Source organism: Felis catus, chromosome A3 (assembly GCF_018350175.1).
Source record: "Felis catus isolate Fca126 chromosome A3, F.catus_Fca126_mat1.0, whole genome shotgun sequence".
Lineage (NCBI taxonomy): Eukaryota > Metazoa > Chordata > Mammalia > Carnivora > Felidae > Felis > Felis catus.
Window position 1 is genome coordinate 123,850,635 of NC_058370.1, and position 21,840 is coordinate 123,872,474.

The 21,840-nt window shown below is 35.9% G+C and overlaps 1 protein-coding gene across 4 annotated transcripts in view; it reads right to left on the reverse strand.

Annotated features, from left to right (window-relative positions):
- TDRD15 (tudor domain containing 15) overlaps positions 1 to 21,840 on the reverse strand; it is a 701,518-nt gene that overhangs the window by 594,289 nt on the left and 85,389 nt on the right. For all 4 annotated transcript variants that reach the window (XM_045054884.1, XM_045054879.1, XM_045054883.1 and 1 more), the window contains one exon: positions 9,588 to 9,742. The gene's annotated coding sequence lies outside the window, so the exon portion shown is untranslated. The remainder of the gene's footprint in view (positions 1 to 9,587; positions 9,743 to 21,840) is intronic.

Here is a 21,840-nt window from a genome sequence, read left to right on the forward strand (position 1 = left end):
TCTCCTTTCTCTGAGCCTTCACAGTCCCCTGCTTGCTCTTCACATTCTGTACAGCACACTGGGTTAGCTGTATGAATGGCTTAACCCCCCATTTCCATAGGATATAGGGAGACCTCCAAAAGAATAGAGCCCATGTATAATCATGTCTCTCTGGGTTGACACATTTATACTCTCACCTATATGAGTTCCAAAAAATAATGCCAGGCCTCTATCATAGACCACAGCAAACTAGCATTAAAGGCTCTGCTTATCACAGGAAGCCAGGTGAACTTTATGTAATCCAATAAAGGAAGGAGGTAAGAGAGTTCCTGAGTCCAGAGGAATTACAGTAACTGCTGATGGTAGCACTGGTTCAAGAACCAAATCTCTGTAAACTCTACCCAGGCATGAAGCTAATCCATCCGTTAGGAAACTTATGTTTAGACATATGACTGTCCACTTTCCTTTAGGCCAAAAGAACTAGCCTGCCACTATCCAGTGTTGTTAAGGCAACTTTTCATTTTTTAAAGAATGGAGAGTCAAAGAATGAGGTGATACCAGAAGTGGGGATTTAAGGGCTGATCTGAACACACAGATCTAATAGAACCACTAGGCAATCAGTGCATTCTAGTCCATTCTGTGAAAGAAGAATATACTTCTGGGCAGGATGACCAAAGATACGCAGTGGGCTGAACTCAGAAGCCAATGTTATAAATCTCTTTATTATGAATTTTTAGGATGCCCTCAAATACATTTCTTAAGGACATATAGGTGCTATTGTTGGTGAATTGACCAGACTCCTCCAGCTAAAAGCTCTTCTTACTATAGTAAATTGACTATGTTATAAGATGTCAAGAACCATTGGCTTATCCTAGTCGTCTTTCTGAATCTCAGTTTCTGTCCCTACAGAAATGTTTATGAAAATGATTGCTGAGAACTGACAAAGCTAATTTCTCAGTGCAACAAAAATCTGGGACTAAACATCCTACAAATCCTCCCAGAAAATGTACGCAGAGAGAGCTGTGACCTTAAAATAATTTTTATGGTTTATTTTTATGGTTTTATTATTTAATATTTGAAAATACCTCTTTTTATAAAAGCAATGCATGTTTGTTCTTTAATAAATCTGAAAGATACTGACATATATAAAGAAAATATAAATCCTCTGAAATCCTGTATCTCATAGATAATTATCATTAACATTTTATGCTACTTCAATGTATTACTATTGCATACATAAATTTTTGAGTTCCTATATACACTTTAAAATCGAGTCATTCTCTACATAATGTAAAACTGATTTTTCAATTAAACATTATATTGTGGGCACGTTTCCTTGTAGTTATTTTGGACAGCTTCACAGAATTTCATTGTATGGATATAACACAATTTATTTAACCAAACCCTATGGGTCAATGTTTAGGTGATTTTTTCACCTTTAGTTACTATAAGAATTGCTACAAATCAAATATTTTTGCATAAAAATCTCTGCACACTTGTGTAATTTCTTTAGGATTCATTTCTAGACACAGAAACAGAATTGCTAGTGAATAGTTATGCACATTTTAAATTTACACATTGCCAAATTGCCCTCCAAAAAATGTACAATTTTTATTTTCATAACATGAATCAAGATGCCCATTTGCTTATACTCTTACCAATAGTGGATACTATCAAGCCTTTAAATCTTTATGAATACAGTAAGTGAAAAGCTGTATCTAATGGTTATTTTAAATTACATATTTGATTATGGGCTTTTTCTTTCATTTGTTTATTGGCTTTTCATACTTTACTAAATTACCTTTATGTGTATTTTTCCCATTTTTTCCCAGGTTGTTCATCTTTTTTTCTATTGCTATGTAAAAATTCCTTACACATTGAAAATGTTATCTTGTATTCCATACTAACTATATATTGTTCCCATCTGAGTTCTACATATAGTAGCTACACAATAAATTTTGTTAACTGAAATAATAGATGTTACAGTTTGTCAAACAGAAATTCTAGACTTTATGAAGTCATATTTGTATTCTTTCTTTTCCTTTATAGTTTCTGGCCATGGTGCCAATCTTTCCACTGAATGACTAGAAGAAAATTTTCTTCTAATAATACATTAGATTTTTTTTTAAATCATTTTATCTTTAATCCATCTGGGTTTCTTAATGGGTAAAATGTAAGATAGAGATCCAACTTAAATTTATTGCTAATTCAATGCATATTTTCCAAAATCATTGCTTGAATAATCAAGATTTTTCTCACTCATTAGAAGTGCTGACTCCATCATATATAAAACACTAACATAAACTTATGAATTTTCTCTTTATCTACCTATTCCTTTGCCAGTGCATTAATACCATTACATGTACATCACAGCTTACTCTGATATCTGGAAGAGAATATCCCCCCAGTGTTGTCCCCCAAATTTCCTGGCCATTATTAATCATTTTTTCTTCCAGATGAAAGCAAAAATCAATCTGTCAATATTTTTTAAGCTTGCAATTTATACTGAATCAGCATTAAATTTATAGACTATTTTGGTAAGAACTGACATCTGTAGTCATCTACTGTAGAGAACACATAAATACAAAATCAACTCCTGCATTACTTTGCATGTCTCAATGTATACTTGATTTTAAGCTAATTACAATAAAATCTAATTATTACTATTAAATTATTATACCCATTTGGCACCAAAGATTGAACATTAATTTTAAAACAAATTAATTCTGCACTGAAATTTGTTTCATGTTATTGGATGACAGTCTGTTAAAACATGACACCTGGTTGAAGACAGGTCTCCTATTAATTAAAATATTTGTTACCCCCATAATGGATAGAATTCCATTCCACTAGAATGCGGTCATGATGGGATCTACACCTTCGGATACAGACTATCATAATATCAGAGATGATAGTTAAGATTATAGAGTTCTTGCAGATTTACAGAAGGCAAAAATTAGAGTAAGATCTGGTTAGCTTATTCTGTTTTCTAGAAGAATGAGGTTTATGGTAAATTTTGCCAGTATCTAAAGAAAAAAATGTTGGGAGTTTTGGCAGTTCTCTAATGTCCAAAGTTAGGCCCACCCTGCAGTCCTTTTATTCCCCCTCTGAATAATAAGCATTTGCTCTTGAAGAGCAAACTGGGAGAAGGTCTCTAAAATACAAATTGAAAGCAGATGATTTCTACTCCAGAAAAATCTACCACATAAAAACGTGTTCCCCATGTAGTTAAAAATCCTGCTGGAAAGACAAATCTAGGGTACTAGAGTTGAGAGGCTTGTGACATTCTTAAAATTCTCCTGAAGTATCCATTAATCTCCCTATTACCTAAGCTTTTTTTTTTTTTTACTTTTTTAATGTTTTTTATTTATTTTTGAGAAACAGAGAGCATGAGCAGGGGAGGGGCAGAAAGAGGCAGACACAGAATCCAAAGCAGGCTCCAGGCTCCGAGCTGTCAGCACAGAGCCCAACGTGGGGCTCAAACCTACAAACTGTGAGGTCATGACCTGAGCCAAACTCAAGACGCTCAACCAACTGAGCCACCCAGGCACCCCTAAGTTTTTATCTGCAAAATATATGGAAAAGCACATGATCAAGTGAAAAGTTTCATGGCACAGCTTTCAAGCTCTACACAGCTTTCAGAAGAGACAAGTAGGGACACAGATTTGCAAACTTCTAGTGGCAAAAATAAGACAAATATGGGAGCAGTGGCTTCTGGTTGGGGTAATGGATGATAAAAACAAATATACAGGGTGATGTCAAATCACAGATGGACTTGAATCACTGTCCAAAAAATGCAGAAATAGTCTCTCAAGCAAAGAAGTGACAGGACTCCATAGAGAGTTCCCTGACATGACAGAAGAGGCAAATGGAATTAAAATATAAATGTTAGGAAACACTATATAATATAGATTCATTTAATTCAATCATTCATTCATTTATTTAATAAATATTTATTGCAAGACAATATATTCAGCAATGGCCAGTCTCTGCACAGAACATTCATGTGGTAGGAAGAGAATCAGGGCAACAGACAGTATACAGGCAAACATAAACAAAGTATTATGTTAAGTGCTATGAAAAACAAGCAGGATAAACAGAGAATGGTAAGAAGGTGCTATTTTAGGCAAGGTGGCCATGGATGGCTTGTCAAATAAGATGGCATTTGAACAAATCTTATGAAATGAGGAAGTGAGCCACACAAATATCCAGAGGTAAAAGTAATAGTAAAAGAAAAAGCCCCAAGACAGGAGCATACACAGCATCTGGCATGGCTACTGGCAGTATGAAGTGAATAGAACAGTAGGAAATGAGGCTAGGGAAGGAAGTGCCATGGGCCAGTGTATACACATCTGTATAAGTCTTGGTAAGGGTTTGAATTTGTTCTAAACATGATGAGAATACCTGCAAAGGCTCTGATCAAGAGAATAACATGATTTGAATGTGCTTCCTAAAAAACTACTCTGGCTGCTGTATGGAGAATAAGAAAGAGGAAGCAAGAGTGAAAGAAGAGAGGCCAGTTAGAAGTCCAGCCAAGGGAGAAAAAACTAGCTTAGTGGAAGTGAAAAGAAGTGGGATTTGCATCTTTGTTCAATGCTAGAGAGTATGTTTCCAAGACTTGGTCTGAGCAACTGGAAAAATGGCAAAATCTTTCACGCCATCCCCCTCTATGGCTCTTCAAATCCTCTGACACCGTCTTCCACCCATTCTTAACTCTCTTTCACCAAACCTCTGGAACTCATGGTCCATCATCAACAAAATCCCTGATATCCTCAACCCTTTCAGTGACTGTTCCCTATGTCTTGGTTTTTTTGTTGGTTGGTAGGACTGACATGCAAAAAGCTATACATATTTAATGTTTACAACTTCATGAGTTTGCCTATATAGGTCATGGTAATAGTTTCACAGGTATCTTCAAATCCTATACGTTCTTGCTCTATTTTACCCCAGAAAGGCATGCTATTCCCCCACAGTGCACTCACATGATAGCTGTTTACTTTTCCACACCCACCCTTCACACGTCTGAGCCTAGAAGTAATAGATATCCTTCAGGCTCCTCATTGCCACTCCCACTAATTCAAAAAATGAGAAATTCAGAAACTGTGGCACAAGAGGACCCCAGAAAACCTACTTATTGCTTGTAAAATTCTTGTTGAGGATGGGTATCATCTTTACATCAAGGATGATAAGTTTGAAATTGATTCAAAGATCTTAGGAACACAACACCTGGCCTGAGTTTCCACTTTCTCTTGTGAATAGTAATTCATGCACCAGTACAGCTCTCAGAGTATACACTGCATCCCTAAAGACACAGGGATATAGACTAGAAAGCATAGTGTAGAAAAGCAAGGATGTAGAAGATTTTCCTCACACATGGCTTGCCCTCCAGAGAGCTTTGTGGGATATACAAGGTCTGGTCCTATCAGTCCTGGGCATGGCATAAGCTGAAGCTTCCCACCATACTCTCAGCTACTTGCTCTCTTAAATACCTCCTATCACTGATAATACACTTGATGTACTTGATTAATTAAAGGACAGTCCATGCCTCTGAAATATTCTTACAGTAACCTTGACTTAGCCCCATCACAGCATTCAATTCATGCTGTTTATGTGACTGTCTCACTAAACCATGAATTCTTTGAGGATGTCTGTGTGCTAAGCACCAGGGTCTCTCCCAGAGGTTGTACTGATGCATAAAAAGAAGGCATGATTAGTTGTATGAAAATGCTCAGTAAACGGCACACTGTCAGCAGGCTGCATATTCCCAGTCATTCCAGCCACAGCTTCCTACACTGAGGAGCTGCCCTTTCTGGGTTGTTTCCATGATGTTTTCTTAATTCTTCCCTTTATAAAAGATTATCATTCTCTTTCTCTCAGAATTATGCCACACTTAACAGTAAGTCAATGGAAAAATTCTCTGAAATGTGAATGACTAAAATAATGATGTTTTTCACCCTTCTGTATCAGTTAGGGATCTGAAGTCTGAAATCTGTAGGATTGGCCAGGTAGAAATTCAGACAGAATTTCTACATTCCAATCTTTTTTCCTTTTTTTTTTTAAGTTTTTATTTCAACTTGAGTTAACAGAGTGTAATATTAGTTTCAGGTGTATAATTTAGTCTTGAGGCAGAATTTCTTCAAGAAATTTTAGTTTTGCTTTTAAGGCATTCAACTAATTGAATAAGTCCCACCCACATTGTTGAGGGCAATCTCCTTTACTTAAAGTTGACAGACTAGATGTTAGTTACATCTGCAAAATACCTGAAGAGCAATATCTAAGTGAATGTCACACCAAACAACTCGGTACCACAGCCCAGCCCAGCTAACATAAATTTAACCATCAAAACCTTCATTCTGGATATGGCACACAAGTTTCACTCTCTTACTACAATCAAATAGAAAACTAGATAAAATGTATAAAATTTTTGGTTTTAGATTTTAGGTCAGAGCACAAGTTGACAAGCTGATTCTTAAATTTACATCAAAATACAAAGGACCTAGACTTACCCAAAACAATTTTTAGAAAGAACAAAGCTGGAAGGCTGTATTACCTTTTATCAAGACTCGCCATAAATTTATAAGAATCAAGAGAATGTGGTAGTGACATAAGGATCTACAGGATAGCACATATATGCTCATTTGATTTTTGCCAAAGGTGCCAAGGTAATTCAATCTGAAAAGAGAATCTTTTCAATCATGCTGGAAAAACTGCATATTCATTTGGAACAAATATGAATCTTGTTTCTTACCTCACTGCATACACAACAAACTTGAAATGGATCACAGACCTAAATGTAAAGACTAATACTTTAAAATTAGTAAAATAGAGAAGAAAAAATATTCAAAGTATTGGGGTAAGCAATTATTTCTTAGATACAGTATGACTCTGTATGACACTACAATGGTGGATACATGTCATTATACATTTATTGAAACCCATAGAATATACAACACCACAAGTGAACTCTAATGTAACCATGGATTTTTAAGATTATTATGTGTCCATATAGTTTCATCAATTATAACAAATGTACTACTCTGGTGGGGTATGTTAATAATGGGGAAATCTACACATGTATATACATGTATGGGGTACATAGGAACTCTATGTACTTTCCTCTCAATTTTGCTATGAACTTTAAACTGCTCTAAAAAATAAAGTATATTAAAAAAAAGATTCCCTAGATAGCATGCCAAAGCTCACAAAAGAAAAAATGATAAATTGGATTTCATCAACTGTTTAGTATCTGTTCTTTGAAAGACATCATCAAAAAATGGCAAATTATTGCAATAAATGATATACAGAAAATAGTTTTAAAGACCTACAATTCAGGAAGAAGAAGACAACCCAAATTTTACAAATGGGAAAACAGTAGAAGAGACCCTTAACAAAACAAGATATATAAACAGTGAATAATCACATGAAGACTTTCAACATTACTAGTAGTAAGAAAAATACAAACTAAAACCATAGTTAGATACTACTACACACTCACCAGAATGGTAAAAATTAAAAGATAAAACAAACGTTAGCGAGGATGTAGAGCCACTAAAACTCTAATGTATTGCTACTAGGAATTTAAATACTAAAGCCATCTTGCAAAACCGTTTGGCAGCTTCTTAAAAAGTGAAATAACATCTACCCTATGACTCAGAAATTTCACTCCAAGTACTTACTCAAGAGAAATGAAAATAAGTGTCCACATAAAGAATTGTACAAGAATGTTCTTAGTAACTTGTAATAGTCAAAAATTACAAATAATCCAAATGTCCATCAATAAGAGAATGAGTAAACTGTGGTATATTTATGCCATGCATTACTTCTCAATAATTAAATGAAACATTCCATTGTTATCTGCAGCAACATAGATGAATCTCAGAGACTTTATAATAACCAAAAGAACTAGACTCAAATAAGTACACATTTAATTATTTCCTTTACATGAAGATTAAGAGAGATGGACTACTCTATGGTGAGGGATACCAGAACACTTTCCCACCCTTTCTGTGAGAAAAAATTGTTCAGAAAAAGGCATGAGGAAACTTTGAAATGAAGGTAATATCCTAATTAATGTGTGTGTTATAGGCATGTATACATTTGTCAGAACTCAACAAACTGCACCCTTAAGATTGGCATATTTTATGGCACAAAAATCATTCCTAAATAAAAAGACAAATACACAACTTTATAATTAAAACATGTAATTTTTACGTGTGTGTGAATACATACGTGGATTCTGTTTTCTATTCTATAAATATGGGTATTTGTCCATTTGCATTTATAATTTATAAATTAAAATTTATAATTTTGTTATAACAAAAAAAAGAGAAAGATTTAATTTCTAAAATAACCTACAAATAATAGCAATAAAGTATTTTATATAACTTGACAAGCTAATATTAAAATTTATATTAGGAACAAAAGGCCAAAAATTGTCATGACAATTATGAAGAAAAAACCAAATAGGGAAATAAGTTCTGACAGATGTGAATACTGACTCTAAATATATATCAAATAAGACAATGTGATAGTGGCATAGAAATAAGCAAACAAAGCTAAGAAAAATTTAAGGAACTTAGACTCACAAGTATATGGAAATATATATAGGACAGAGGTAACATTAAAATCTACAGATAGATGCCAATAAATTGTATTGGAAACATTGTTCATATAGTAAAACAAAATTAGAGCACCATTTGACTATATATATTTTTATATATTGTTATACAATATATATTATCATATATGCATATACACGGTGAAGGATAAGACTGATACATCTGATTATATCAGATATTTTTTACTGCTTAACAAACTACCCCAAAAATTAATGGTTTATTATGCTCACAAAAACACATAATTTATGCAGAGCTCAGTGGGGATGGCTTTTCCCTTTACGTCTGGTGTCCCATGACTATGGGTAAAAGACCCATTTTCGATTTTGTTGTGTCTGTGGTGAGAACACAATCGACCCTCTTAGCAAATTTCAAGATTATATCCAGTGTTATTAACTATAGTCACCATGCTGCCATGCTATATATTAGATCTCCAGACCTTAATTCTGCAAAATTCTGCAAAACTAAAATTCTATACCCTTTGATCGATATCTCCCATTTCCCTATGCCCCAACTCATGGAAATCACCATTCTACTAGATTCCACATATAAGTGAGATCATGCAGTACTTCTCTTCCTGTGTCTGGCTTATTTCGTTTAACACAATGTTTCTAGGTCCACCCATGTTGTCACAAATAGCAGGATTTCCTTAAGACTGACTAATATTCCAGTGTGTATGTACGCATGTGAGTGTATATATATTCCATCATGTGTATATTACATATACATCATATATATCACCTTTTCTTTATCCATTCATCCATTGATGGGCACTTAGGTTTTGCCATAACTTGACTATTGTGAATAATGCCACAATGAACATGGGAATTCAGACATCTCTTTGACAGTGCTAGATAAATTAATTACTTCAAACAATTAATACTTCAAACATCACACTGTATAACTCAAATATACCTAAATTTTTACTGTCAATTATGCTTCAGTAAGGCTGCAGGAAACATAAAGGACCCACTTTCAAGATGGCTTACTCACATGACTGGCAAGTTGGTGTTAGCTGTCGATTGGAGCTCAACCAGGGCTGTGGACCAGGTGCCTAGGTTCTTCACCTTTGTGAGCTTCTCTAAAGCCTGCTTGTACTTCTTCACAGAATGATGGCTGGATTCCAAGAGAAAGCATCCCAAGATAACCTGATGGAAATGAATGACATTTTTTAAATGTTTACTTATTTTTGAGAGAGAGAGAGAGAGAGCACGTGTGAGAGCACACAAATGGGGGAGGGGCAAAGGGAGGGAGACAGAGAATCTGAAGCAGGTTCGGTGCTGTCAGTGCAGAGCCCAGTGCTGAACTCACCAACCATGAAATCATGACCTGAGCCATACTTAACCAACTGAGCCACCCAGGCACCCAGAAAAGAATGACATTTTTTGAGACTTGGTTTTCAAAGTCATATAACATCACCTTTGCCAAACCTTACATCAAGGCAGTCACAAAGTCCCTCCCAATTTTAAGTACAAGTGACATTGATTCCATCCCTTAACTAAGGGAATAGCAAAGTTCTAGAAGAGCATGTTAGACGAGACACACAATGTGGCTATATCTTTGGAAAATACAAGTGTTGAATCACTGTATTGCACATCTGAAACTAATAATACACAGTATATTAACTTGAATTTAAATAAACTTAAAAAATAAAAAATTTCACAGAATTAAAAGAAGCTACAGATTAGGTGAAAATTTCAACACATGCTACTGTAAAGTATTTACCTACAACACATAAAGATCCCATATAAATATTAAAATTCAAAAACAACCAAATAGGAAAAATAGTAAAGGATACAAATAGACTTCCTTCAGAACAGGAAGCCCAAACATCAATAAAAATATGAAAATGTGTTCAACCTCAGTAACAGTAATGTGGGAAATATAAAAATGAGAAACTATTTCAAAAACATCAGATTGGCAAAACTTCTAAAGTGAGCCATGATAAGTGTTGTCAATGAAGTGAAGCAATTAGAAATCTCATTACTATTGGTCAGAGTTTCAGCAACTAACTACTTTGAGTGCCAGGCAACATCTGGTGAAACTGATGACATAGATGACCTATGATGCAATTTCCACTTCTAGGTTCCTCTACTAGAGAAATACTCACCTACATTCACTGGGAGACAAGTTTACAGAAGAATGTTTATTGTAATATTGCTTTTAGAGTGGTGAAAAATTAAAAATAATGAAAATTCACATTAGTAAAACAATGATAATATAAATTGTGGTGTATTATACGATGGAGTAATACAGCAGTTAAAATACATAAACTAGCTCAACAAAATATCAAAGCACATGTAAAAACATAGGAGCAAAAGCAAGTTGTAGATTGGTGTGTCAATATAATGCCACTTGTATAAAGTTCTAAAACATTAAAAACAATCCTATATATTTTTATGTATATATACTTATGTTGAAAACTGAAACCACAGATGGTCATATTAAACAAAATTCAGAACAGTAATTACTATCGGAAAAGGGGAAAAAGAAGAATGGGATTAGTTTGTGGCACCAATAGCCTTCAACTTCATGCACAATGTTTTATTTAAAATCAGAAGCAAAGATGGCAATTTTTAATACTGGCTAATGTGTGTTTATAATTAGCTTTATATGTTTAAAATATATTGTAATAAAGTCCTGTGTTTGTGTGCCAGAGTTAGATAGAATGAACCTTATAGCTAATGTGATTTAACAATTCTTTTCTACATGGGCCAAAACTCGTTTTGCAATTGCAGAAACTTGCATCCTGAAAGAAAACTAGACTTCCTCATAGCTACAGAGTGGGTTATTAATACAAATGGAATAAGGACAGTCTCCTGATTCCCAGATAAGCCCTTTTCTTCTACACCGTACTCTTCAGAAGGATTTTAAAGTGTGATCTTGGGTGTATCTGCCTGACCCAGACAGGAGCGACACTGTGACAATCCGCAGAGAGTATGGAAGAGGCCAACTAGATGAACATTCATACTTGGACAGGAGAGTAGATTACAAATGTATGTATAACATTGCCTGAGACCCCACCATTAAAGAATCACTCTTTTGATTTCAGCATTGCCTTCTACAGTGAATTCTATTAGAAGAGGAAAGTATCTACAGGAGATTTGAAACTTTCAATGCTCAGAGTGAATTGAGAATGGCACAGAATTGGTGACTTGTAGAAGACAAGGGATGCAGGGTGTGGAACTCTTGTATAAACATCTGACAGTGTGCTAGAGCCAGATGTTTATTTTCTCTAAGCTTAAACCATTTAGGTACCTCCCTCAAAGCCCAGAGAAAATGGCCAGCCACCCTACAATCCAGGAGACTGATCAGAATATGGGCAGTAACAAGCTTACATTTCCACACAAATATTTAGAATTTTCAAGCCTTTTAAATAATTTAAGTAGTCTAATAATCATTAATTTTAATGTATTCTCCACAAATGCTTCCATGAAATGTGATTCTGTTTTCTTCTTTTTTAGCTTAATGAAGCTTTTAGTCTTATTGTGAGCATCATTTATGATGGAAGATAGCCTCCTCTAGTAGAAAAAAATCTCTCTCAAAATATTAGAAGATAAAGGCACACAAACTGTTCAGATCACCCTCTGTTTTCCACCCTGGCTGGGATCCTGTGTTTATGAAAGGCAGTACCAACTCTTACAAACATCTACTATATAATGGTCACATATTTCACAAACATGCTGCTTAACAAAACAGGAGGGTAGGAGATTTTGGCTGCAGTCCCCACTCTGACATAAATCACTAAGTGGCCTCAGAGAAGTCATGGTAGCCTCTCTAAGCCCTTCTCTTTGTCTATCAGATAGGCATCACAGTCCTGACATGTCTACACAGGGCTTTCAAAGTTTACATAAGGACAGGAAAGGGTTTTGAAATATTATTGTCTCTGATTGCAAGTGTCTGGGAGATAGCAAAGGCTCTACATTAGTGTATATACATTTCACATGCAACCAGGTCAGTCAAAAAGGAAGATGAGAAAAAAGAGGGGGAGAGAGAGAAATTGGAACCTGAAGGCTATTAGGATCTTTCCTCTGTGGCCAAGATACCTTCTGCAACTGTAATTTTTCCTATTCTATTCTCCACTCTTCAGCTCCCTCTACCCCTTTTACATTTGGCTCAAGACACAGTACCATTGCTTTACAGGCAAAGGCTTCTACTGTAAGTGGCCCAATTCTCCCTGCCCCCTTTGTGTATTTCTCGTACTATCTCATTCTCCCACAAGCTCAAGGATTAAACTGTTGCACTGAGCCACATTCTCTTCACTCGCATTGTACATCACTAACCCAAGGGGAGATTCTTCACATTTAGGTGGAAACTGAACTCAAATACACTTCTTTTATTTTGAAAGCATTAAGAGAATGCTGCAGCAGTTTCATAACTACTCCCCAATCCAGTTATGTTTGAAACTGGATTATACTTTCCTGAATTTTCTTAATTTGCATTTAATATTGATACACTGTACCTTATTCCTATGCCTGCAAAAAACCTGAGACAGATAAAGCAAAACTGAGGCACCATTCATGAGGCTTCTCCGTGGGGACAAAGAACATCATTAACCTTTGCACTACATTCTCTCACTCTCCATAAACAGATCTTCACCTTACTTGTACATGGACAGTGGCTCTAATCTCCTGCCTGCCCCCCCCCCCCCCCCCCCCCCCCGCCAAGCAGCAGTGTGCATTTTTCTACATGAAAAGGTGATTTGAATTTCTGGTCAGATTCTCATAAATACTCTGCAAACTCTTCCTATGGCATTTGACCCTTATATTGAGAAGTCATGCCCTGGGCATATTTTAATCAGTTAAGGTAAATTGACAGATAATCTGATGCTTTACTTCTTGCTAAATTTATAACATCGTTTCTTTGAAATCAGTCTCTTCAGTTTAAAAAAGTCACTGTTCTTGATCTTTTGAATTCTCTTTAATACAAAATGCACACTTATCTGCAAGAAATTTCAAGATTGACGTATGGCAAAGATGAGACAGATGCTGCACTTTGTATGACATAATAATTATTTTTATCACACCACCTATATTTCACTAAGGGAATATAAGAAGCAGGAGACAATTACTACTAAACAAAGAGCTTTTCTTGTTTTCTACATGACTGAATCTTCTGAGCTTTCTATTACAGCTTCCAAATAGAAGTAAATGTCTATATGCCTGATTTTACAAGGTATTAGATTCAGGGCTGTCAAAAGGAGCCTCAACCCATGTTTGTTGACCATACACAATGTGCCAGTCACTGTGCTCAGCGGTGGTAAGGTGGTGAAAATGGTAGTTCCTGGGCTCAAGCATCTCTAATCTGGTGGGGGAATACAGTCACATAAACAACTACAATTCTATATAATAAATGCTATTAAAAAGGAAAGCAGGACGCAAATAAGGGACCCTAACTCAGACTGATCACAAGGTCAAAAAACATTAGTAGCTCTTTTGGAGGAACAGGGAAGAGATAAAGGTAACAGAATGAGACAGGAAGCTTTATAGGTTATATGAGTAAGTTAGACTTTGCCTTGAAAGCAGTGCAAAGTTACTGCAGAATTTTAAAGCAGATAATGGCCCAAATTTTTTGAAGGATGTTCTTTTTTTTTAATGTTTTTATTTTATTTTTGGGACAGAAAGAGAGCGAGGGAGGGGAAGAGAGAGAGGGGACACAGAATCCGAAGCAGGCTCCAGGCTCTGGGCTGTCAGCACAGAGCCCAGTGTGGGTCTCGAACTCACAAACTGTGAGATAATGACCTGAGCCGAAGTCGTAGACACTTAACTGACAAAGCCACCCAGGTCCCCCGAAGGATGTTTTATCTGTAGTATGGGGATGGAATGAAATAAGGAGTCCAAAGACATAAAAAAGTCAAGAGATAGTGGCAGCCCTCCCTGGGGATTGACAGTAGAGAAAGGCATAAAGGAGTTGATTTTGAAAAATATTTAGAAGTCAAATAAATAAGATGTGGTGCTTTGCTGGATGTAGGAAGGGAGGGAGGGAGAATTTGAAGTGACACAATCATAGAAGTAGGGAAGGATAGATTTTGAAACGCCTATGCGATATCATCATGAAGATCCTTAATAAGTCATCAGAGCTGAAGCCCTGGAGAGGCTTTTGAACCTTGTCACTTACAGGTGGTAACTGAAATGAATGATATTGCCACTGGAGAGTGCAGGAGTATGTAGACTGAGAGAACAAGACCTGAGAAGCATTCACTCTGAGGGGATCCAGTAAGGAAAAGGTACCTGCCAATAAAATTAAAAGGCACTGGCTAGAAGAATAAGAGGAAATAAGGGGCATGTAATGAAGACGGGCCCCTAAGAACCTCTCACCCATAGCAATATAAAACATATTCAAAAATGAATAAATACCACTCAGATATGAATGGATAGACAGTTGGGTTGCTGAAAAGAAACCTTAGAAGATCCCTGCCAGTGGTTGTGCACCATAGGTAACTGAATTTCAGAAAAGCAGAATTCCCAAATATCAAAATTAGTTCACTTATAATTCATAAATGTTTCTGTATGCCTAATGATTCGCCCATCAGTTCTGTAAAAAAGGGAGATACACTTGGGACCAGAGAGATGTGAGTTAAACTCCTATGCCTATCAGGACAAGGGATGTGATCTTGGGAGATTCAAGTGAACTCAGACTTTCTTCATCTGCAAAATGAAAATAATACCTCCACCTCACAGGATTATTCCAAGGATTACAGATATAAAGAGCTTAGCCCTGTGTTTAGTACATAGTAATGCTTATTAGCAAATGCCTATTGAATCTGAATGAATTATTGTATTGGAATGCCTACCCTCTAAGGCCTTACAATTCTTAGACAAGAGAGGTCACTAACCTACCTAACTGCAGACTTTGCTTCTCTCTAATCTGATCTCATTACAGTGATCATCTACCAAAAAAAAAAAAAAAAAAAAAAAAGGACAGGAGGCTAAGAATAAGGAAACAAGGCCTTCTAAAATACATTAATACATTCCAGTATTAGATCATCAACTGTTGTGGTTCTAAGTATATAAGCCCAAAGGCAATTGATAGTGAAGCTCACTATGTGAAGAGCCTGCTGCCAGACTCCAGAGAGGGGAGAAAGTCAACAACAAAAAAAAAAAGATAAAAATCTGACAGCACTAGGAACTTTGTGTCTGGTCGGAAAGACAGTGATAACTACCTAGAAAAGTGCCTTCACATCATCATGTCATATGCAAATTAGTAAAAATAGAGTAGTCGAGTTTCTTGGAAAGGAAGCACAGAAGAATGTGAACATTTATTGAATGCCATTTCACTTATTCCCTTCTCTGCAGACTCTTTAGAATCAGGTAGCCCAGAGTTCCAATCTAAGTTTGGCCACTCTCCGTGGTCTCGGGCATATTACTTACTATTTCTAAGCTTTGGTTTCCTCAACTATAAAATAAAGGTAAAACTACATTACATAGCTTACATATAATAACACCTACTAAATTCTAAGCATAACACTTAGACGTATTATGTACTCCAGTTATTTGTCAGTAGTTCATTAACAGAAATAATAGCAGTTGTATGGATACAGCAGTTGTGCCTTTTTGATCGGGTTCATCTTGCCCTCAACCCCCGCCCATGTTCTCCATCTCCTATGGCACTCCTCACAGCAAAACCCACATGGCTCCTATCAGGCCAACTGGCTGTGTCCTACACTAGAGGCAGAGACCTTTTCTTCTCTGAAAGAGAATCGTCAAAGTCCAATGCTACTAGAAGTAGCACCAGCACAGCAGACAACCTCAATTCTGTCACCTGGGAATCCAGTACCTTATACAAGTCACTAAACTGTGAGCTTGTTGCCACATGTACACAGAGGGAACAACACACTTGTGGTGACAGGAATGTTTTGATGATTACATGACAGTATTTATGTAAAGGTGGCTTGAAAATTGCAAAGTATTACACAAATGAGGAAATTGTTATTAGTGTTACCCAGGCGCAGACTGGTTGCTCTTTTTAGTTTTTATCCACTATCTCTATTGGAAAACCCAACAAATCACACCGCTACTTAAAGCACAAAAGATGTCTTCTTTGAGCACTTAGTACAGACAAGGGTTACCAAATTTTCCTATGTATCACTTACGGTTTAAAGTGCTTTTTACCTTTTGTTTTACCTTGTTTTTTAACTTTTTATTTTGAAATAACAGAAACACAAGAAGTTGCAAAAATCATACAGAGAGGAGGTCCCCCTACCAACCACCCATCTCCCCATAGGGCTAACATCTTATATAACTATAGTACATTATTAAAACCAGGAAATGGAGATTAAAGTTTAAAAAAAGATTATAAAACAATAAGAGGAAAACATCTTAGATTGGATAAAATCAAAATCCTGGAAATCATGAAAGAAAAAAATCAAGAAATTTAACTATACATATTTTTAAATTCAACTTGGAAAAAATAAAATTAGGACAAATATCTAACTGAAACATATACAATGAAGTCTAATTTCTATAAAATACAAAAGAAGATTTCCTCCAAAGTCTACTTATAAAATAACCAAACCTCCAATAGAAAAATGGGCAAGTGGGACTTGTGCAAGGTGGCAGCATTGGAAGATCTTAAATTCACCTCCTCCCACAGATGCACCAAATCTACAGCTACATATGAATCATTTCCCCCTGAGGAAGATCTGAAAACCACATGAACTGCTTCTCTACCACAAAGGATAAAAATATCACATTGACATGCACAAGAGTGGCAGAGATACAGTCTCAGCAAAAACCTCACACCCAGAAGTGCGACCTACAGTAGGAAAGGATCTCACCAGTGCCACATTCCCTTGGAGGAGCAAAGGGTTGGTTCCTCACATAAGGGATCTACATTAGAGATACAAGCCTCCAAAATAGTCTGATTTTTAGAAAACCAAAAGGGCTTATGTACAAGAAACCCAAAGCCACATGAAACTAAGACTCCCCTTTTATAAGGCTTAACTATGGTTTTGTTCACCCTAAGACCCAGCAAAAAAAAAAAAAAAACACATAGCAATTTGAAAAGTTCCTAGGCTATATATGGAGATTCATTTGCTAATATAAAAGCATCTGCTGGAGGGAAAGGGGCAGGTGAACCTCTCCCCAGAGACAGAGGCAATGGCAGATGCCATTTTTCCACTCCCCACCTATCCTGCTAGCACAGGTAGGCATGTTCAGATGCAGCACCCTCCTGTCACCTTATTAAGACAGCTAAGGGCAAGCAGAGGCCCAACTATCCCACTGCCTTTCTGAAGCAGGCAAACATGCCCCACGCCCTACTTTCACCAGCTGCCTAGCTACAACCAGCAGGCATAATACATATAGAAGACACCTCTTGATTGCCTGGCTCTGGTGGCCATGGGGGGTGAAGTTCCTGAACTCCATGTGAATGTAACAACCAATGACAGTTCTTGGCAGGCCACTATCCCAGGGTACTGTGGATACAGCATACTGAAACACAAATCCAGTCTTTCTATGAAAGATAATTATTTACTTAACCTAAAGCTTTAGCCTGAGGCACAGACTCAGGTTTGTCCCACATCTAAAGGCTAAGGAGGTACTCCTAGGAAACATAAGCAGAGACACCATCCTTGCATACCCCCTTGGCCTCACCACAGTTTGATTACATCTCCCAAAAAGGAGCTCATATACTTATCTGCAGCCCCAATTTTTGCAACTATCACCCAGCGAATACCTCCAAATCTCCTGGTCTGGAAACCAACAGAGATTATTATTGCACAGAACTGTATACATTTTCATACTCTTAAAGCTGCTACTTGGAGGACTGGCTTCCAATCAGCCTGAAACTAAGTACCAAATGAAATCCCTCCCCTTGGATCACTGACAGGTCTTGGCACACCCTCAACAACAGGGACATATTAAAAATAAATCAGGCAATTTAGATAATCACAAAAGTTAAAGAGACATCCAAAAGCTAGGGCAAACTTGAGTAAGAAAAGTCATCACCTACACAAGGCCACCCCACTCCTTCAAGACTACGAGAGGTAATATACAGAAATAAACACACAGAGTCAAGTACAATGAGAGACAGAGAAATACATTCTAAATTAACAAAACAAAACCTCAGAAAAAGGCCTTAGTTGTTCTGAGGTAAGTAATCTAGCTGATAAAGAATTCCAAGTAGTGGTCACAGAGATTCTCACTGAACTCAGAAGAATAGATGAACACAATGAGAATTTCCATAATGGGATAGAAAATATAAGAAAAGTACCAAACAGAAGGCACAGAGCTGGCATAGTAACTGAGCTGAAAAAATATATTTAAGGTGTTCAACAATAGATTGGATGAAGCAGAAGAACAGATGAGTGAGTTGTAAGACAAAGCAATGAAACTCACCCAGATAGAGCAGCAAAAAGAAAAAAAATTAAGATGAGCACTGAGAAATGTATAGAACTGTTGAATCATTATATTATATACTTGATACTAATATAACATGGTATGTTAATTATACTTAAAAATATTTAATTTTTAAAAAATGATAATTTAAGAGACCTTTGGGACAACATTAAGTGGAATGACATTCACATTATAGAGATTCCAGAAGAAGAAGAAAGATAGAAAGGGGCAGTTTTAAAGAAAACTTTAAAAAAATAATAATGACTGAAAAATTCCTATTAGGGAAGGAAACTGATATTCAGGTCCAGGAATCCCAAAGAGTTCCAAAGAAGATGAACCTAAATAAATCCACATTATAATTCAAATGTCAAAAATTAAAGAGAGAAACTTAAAGGCAGCAGAGAAAACCAAATTTTACATACAAAGGAAACCCCAATAAGGCTATCAGCAAATTTCTCAGCAGAAACTGCAGGTCAGAAGGGAGTGGCATGACATATTCAAAGTGCTGTAAAGGATAAAACTACCAACCAAGAGTACTCTACCAAACAAAATTTTCATTCAGAACTGAAAGAGGAATAAAGCGTTTTCCAAACAAAAGTTAAAAGAGTTCATCACTAATAAACTCGACTTACAAGAAATATTAAAAGGACTTCTTTAAGCTGAAAAAGAAATGGCACTAATTAATAATAAGAAAACAGAGAAAAGTAAAAATCGCACTGGAAAAGTATACAGTAAAGGTAGTAAATTACAAAGGTTAAAAGACAAAAGTAGTAAATTTAACTAAAATTATAAAACCTTGTTAAGGAATCCAAAAATAAAAAGATGTAAAATGTGACATCAGGGGTGCCTGGGTGGCTCAGTCGGTTAAGCGTCTGACTTCAGCTCAGGTCATGATCTCATGGTTCATGAGTTCAAGCCCCGCATCGGGCTCTGTGCTGACAGCTCAGAGCCTGGAGCCTGTTTCAGATTCTGTGTCTCCCTCTCTCTCTCTGACCCTCCCCCATTCATGCTCTGTCTCTCTCTGTCTCAAAAGTTAAAAAAAAAAATTTTTTTTTTTAATGTGACATCAAAAACATAAGACATGGGGGCCGCTGGGTGGCTCAGTCAGTTAAGCATCCAACTCTTGGTTTCAGCTCAGGTCACAGTCTCATGGTACATGAGTTCTAGCCCCACGTTGGATTCTACACTGACATCACAGAACCTGCTTGGGATTATCTCCCCCTCTCTCTCTGCCCCTTCCCCGTTCTCTTTCTCTCTCTCTCTCTCTTCCTCTCAAAATAAATAAATAAATAAATGCTAAAAAAAAAAAAAAAAAAACATAAGACATGGAGGAATATAAAAATGTAGTTTTGGAATCTGCTGAAATTTAAATTGCTATCTCCTTAACACAGACTGTTAAATACACAGGATAATATGTGAACCTTATGGTAACCATAAAGCAAAAACTTACAGTAAATACACAAAAGCAAATAAAGAATTCTAAATATAACACTAAAAGTCATTAAACCACAAGGTAGGAAAGAAAAAGAAAGAAGGATCAAAAAAGGAACTACAAAACAACCAATAAACAATTAACACAATGGCAATAAGCACATCCTATCAATGATTACTTTAAATGTAATAGGGTTAAATTCTCCAATCAAAACACACAAACTGGTTGAATGGATCAAAAAAAAAAAAAAAGACACATCTACATACTGCCTACAAAAGATTCACTTCAGAAGTAAGAACACATATAGACTGAAAGTGAAGGAATGGAAAAAGATATTCCCTGCAAGTGGAAACAAAAAGGAAACCGATGTGCCTACTCACATCAGACAAAACAGACTTTAAATGAAGACTATAATAAAAGACAAAGAAGGAAGTATGTAATAATAAAGGGGTCATTCCACCAAGAAGATAAAACATTTATAAATCTACATGTACCCAACATAGGAGGGCTAAAATATATAAAGCAAAAAATATTAAAAACCTGAAAGGAGTTGACAGCAGTACAATAGTAGTAGGGGGCTTTAACACCCCATTTATATCAATGGATAGACTATAAAAACATAAAATCAATTAAAAATTTCAGCCTTACATTCATTTTGAATTTATTTTTGTGTATGGCACTGGGTGAGCACTGGGTGTTTTATGTAAGTGATGAATCACTAAATTCTACTCCTGAAACCAATATTATTCTATATATTAACCAACTAGAATTTAAACAAAAATTTGAAACAAACAAGACCAGATGGACAAATTAGACCAGATGGACTTAATAGATATATACAGAACATTCCAACCAAAGTCAGAAAAACACATTCTTCTCAAGTGTTCACAAAACACTTTCCAGGCCAGATCACAAGTTAAGCTGCAAAAGAAGTCTCAATGAATTCAAGAATACTGAAATCTTAATCATCCCTTCAAACCACAATGCTATAAAACTAGAAACCAATTACAAGCAGAAAACTAGAAAAACTACAAACAGGAGATTAAACAGTATGTTACTGAACAAGTACTGGATCATATAATAAATCAAAGAAAAAATAAAATATCTAAAGACAAATGAAAACAGAAATATGACATACTAAAATATAAGAGATGCAGGAAAAGTGACTCTAAGATAGAAGGTTCAAAGACATACAGGCCTGCTTCAAGAAACAAAAGAAATCCCAAACAATTTAATTTTACACCTAGAGGAACTAGAAAAAATTGAAAACTCAGTAAAAGGAAGGGAATAATAAAAATCAGAGCAAAAATAAATGACATAGAAACTAAAAAGACAATAGAACAGACCAATGGAACTGAAAACTGGTTCTTTGAAAATATAAACAAATTGATATTTAACCTAAACTCACCAAGAAAAACAGGGAGGGCTAAAATAGAAAGATAAGAAATGAAAGAAGAAATGTTACAATAAGTACTAC